We start from the raw sequence: 3,634 nt of genomic DNA, 5'->3' as shown, positions 1-3,634 counted from the left end.
TCAAAGGATCTGTGTGAAAAAGTAGTTCAACTGTATAAATTAGGGAAAGGATATAAAAGGATATTCAAAGAATTAAAAATGCCAATCTTTAATGTTCAGACTCTGATCAAGAAGTGCAAAATTAGGGGTTCTGTTAATACTAGGCCACAGTCAGGGAGACCAAAAAAAGGAAAAATGTTCAGGAGTCAAAGAAAAACCCACGAGCAACCGTAATTAAGGGCTCCACTGATACAATGTGGTGTGGCTGTTTTAGTACGGACAATAAGGAGACAACAATGGCAATGCCACAAAAACTGCCCATTTACAATACGCCAAAGAGCGCCCAGAGAAGCCTCAAAAGTTCTAGAAAAAAATCATTTGGAGTGATGAGACCAAAATTGAACTTTAATGTCATATCCATTAATTCTATGTTTGGAGAAGAGTCAATGAAAAGAGCTACAGTGGCACAGGGAATGTAGGAAAAATTTATAGCAAAATGAATGCAGAAAGGTATCTGAGCATATTGGAGAAAATTTGCATTCATCAAGTCTGGCAGCTGCACATGAGGCACACTTGGACTTTCCAACATGACAAGAGTCTGAAACATAAGGCCATGTCTACACTTCAGCAGCAGAAAAAAGTGAAGGTTTTAGAGAGGCCATCACAGACACAGAAAGAACACTCAGGACCTCAAAGCTTTTTGCTAAGAGAAATGTGCAGCTTTACTACCTAAGATAATAAAGAGCATCATTCACAAACATCACAAAAGACTAGACTAACAGGAGAGTGCTGCACTGTTCATGTCCAAACTACCCATAAGTCATTGTGAATGTGTTGTATTTCACCAGCTTCTATCTGTCGAGGTTACTGCTTCATTATCAAATTGCCTCTGCTTTTTGATTTACTCTCGTACTTGTCTTTGCCCCTTTACATTACAGAACTATTAATAGATAGATAGATAGATAGATAGATAGATAGATAGATAGATAGATAGATAGATAGATAGATAGATAGATAGATAAACTCCACAAAATATTTTGTAGTATAAAGACCCAGGTGTTTTTAGAATTCTAAGCCTAAGTAAGACTACAGTAGGAGGCAGAGTCATGGGTCAGTCAGAGTATTTCTTTCTTGCTTAAATGTTTTTTTTTTCTGTTTATTTAACATTTGTTGTTTCTCATATATTATTTTGTAAATTATGTTAATTCTGTTTTTGATTTTGTTCTGTTTGTGTTTTATTTATTTAATACGATTATGTTTATTAATTCATAATCATAATTTCTAAGGAGAAGCTAAGGTTCTCAACTTTAGCTTCCACGTTGTTTGGTTTGTAACTTTGATTTATCATATTTGTTTCAGGATGGGTTGTCTAGTTTTTACCCCTGCTTTGTCTTTACTTATGCAGGGTATACATATGTCTTTTGTCTTCTTGAGTTCTGCACCTTATTTTTGAGAATTTGGAAAGGCAGGGTCGCAACTGGCAGAACCTTTAGATATAGAATATCCAAGCTGTGGAATGGACTGTTTACCAATATTAGCAAATACACTGACTCTCAAGAGACCGTAAAAAGAAAAATCAAAAAATCATCCATCCATCCATCCATTTTCCAACCCGCTATATTCTAGCTATAGGGTCACGGGGGGTCTGCTGGAGCCAATCCCAGTCAACAGAGGGCACAAGGCAGGAAACAAACCCCGGGCAGGGTGCCAGCCCACCGTAGATCGAAGAATCAGGGAATCAAAAGTCAAAGAATGAGCTAAAGGTCAAAACAAAGTGGCAAGGAGATCTTTCATCAAAACCAAAATGCAAATGAAAATTCAAAATCAAGAAACAGTAGAGAGGACTTGAGAAACCATGAAGTACTAAATAAAGATCTTTTAACGCAGCAAAGTAAGATTTATCCATCAAGCTTGGACACCCCAGAAATGCTAAGAGTGACCTTTTACGCATTGAGCCTAACATGACTTCACAAACAAGCAATTCTGGAAAGGATTTGCATGGAGACAGCAGAAACGGTTACCTAATATTGCGGCGCTCAAACAAAAAGCATAATGCTTAAAACATGATTAAATAATTAACTTTTTAAAATTAAACACAATTTTGAATTAATATAGTCATAAAACAGAAAAAATAATCCATACATAGTTTGGTAAGAACTGCACAGGAAATGGCACAAAACAAATTCTAAAAGTTGGAGATTATAACAGCAAAACCCCAGCTACACATTCAGCATTGCACACCCTTGTCAGAGCTACTGTTGAGAATACTAATATTGCTTTTTAAATGTGACAATCGTGGCCATCTGATCTTTCTTCTTCTCTTTAACTTCTCAGTCTCCTGAAGTGGCATTTAGCACAATCACCATATCGATCAAGTTATTACTTAAACTAACCAGCAACAGACCCAAATACATTTGTGTGCTTTATTTCTTCACGCTCATCCACAATGGCTCACACCAACGTATATTGTACAATGCCCAGCCAGGGTCTGGGTGGGTAGTTACATTACAGCAAAAAGTTTCTGACCTTTCTTTTCATAATAACCATATTTCCCTGGCATTTGTTCTTCTCAGAATCTTTCTTGGAAAAAATGGTCTTAGAAAAATTAATTAATAATTTTGATCCTTCTAAAATTTGGCGAAAGTGTATTCTCTTTGAAAGCATCAGTATTTAACCAGCTCTCGAGACCATAGCGTTAAAATCCTGTCCTGTTGGTAAACAAACTGCCTGGCTGTGCCTCAGTGAGAGAAGTAGTACACAAGGCTTGAGACGAACACTTAGTGAAAGTGACACATCCTCTATGTCCAGAGACAGGTGGTGGGTGAGATGCACGTGTCACTGGCATCCAGCTGACCCCTGAGACCCCCCCGTGGACTTGCGCTATCTTGTATTTGGAAGGGGCCTGCAAATTCCTAGAAGCAGCTGCACCAGTGTCACAAGTTTCTACAGGGCTAAACTTAGAAATGGGGTTTACGTGTAGTTGATGTACACTACTGTGGGAAGACAGAACCTTGTCATAAAGTGTTTTCATTTTCAATCAGCCAAAACTCTCTTCCTATAGTAATCTTAATGACTCATTTGACAAATAAAATATTATTGCTTGAAGTAAAACGTGATTATGCAGGAAAGAGTAGTTTCAGCTAGTACAGGTAAGCAGTGGATGACTGAGTTACAAAGGGGTGACAAACACATAAAATTGAGAAAAAAAGAATATCAGAATACAAGAAGACAAAGATGACAACGTCATAGTGCTGCATTAAGAGACATCAATGGACATTTCATGAATGCCTGTCATCTCTTCAGTGACTGTTTTAGGGGTGTTGTTTAAATATTGACACCCCATACTTGCTTATTGTGTGCAGGCCTTCAAACATAACATAATAATGTAATGTATCTATGTAATCTATACTAATAAAAGGCAAAGCCCTCACTCACTCACTCACTCACTCACTCACTCACTACTAATTCTCCAACTTCCCGTGTAGGTAGAAGGCTGAAATTTGGTACTTATTTCGGTGCTATGATGCCACTGTCGGCCGCCATATCGAACTTTTCAACGGTCTTTGTTACTTATGGGCCCATCTTCAAGAAATTTGGTACGCGGGTTCCCAAGGCTAACTGAATCCTACTTACGTACATGTATACATCCATAGCC

The 3,634-nt window shown here is 37.8% G+C and overlaps 1 protein-coding gene across 1 annotated transcript in view; it reads right to left on the bottom strand.

Moving 5' to 3' along the window:
- pnck (pregnancy up-regulated nonubiquitous CaM kinase) overlaps positions 1–2,711 on the bottom strand; it is a 65,000-nt gene extending 62,289 nt beyond the window's left edge. Inside the window, exon 1 of the mRNA XM_039775283.1 lies at positions 2,506–2,711. The gene's annotated coding sequence lies outside the window, so the exon portion shown is untranslated. The remainder of the gene's footprint in view (positions 1–2,505) is intronic.
- Positions 2,712–3,634: the final 923 nt, after the last annotated feature.

Source organism: Polypterus senegalus, chromosome 13, assembly GCF_016835505.1.
Source record: "Polypterus senegalus isolate Bchr_013 chromosome 13, ASM1683550v1, whole genome shotgun sequence".
Taxonomy (NCBI): Eukaryota; Metazoa; Chordata; class Cladistia; order Polypteriformes; family Polypteridae; genus Polypterus; species Polypterus senegalus.
Note: the sequence above shows the minus strand (reverse complement) of the source record. Positions and strands in the feature narration are given on the sequence as shown.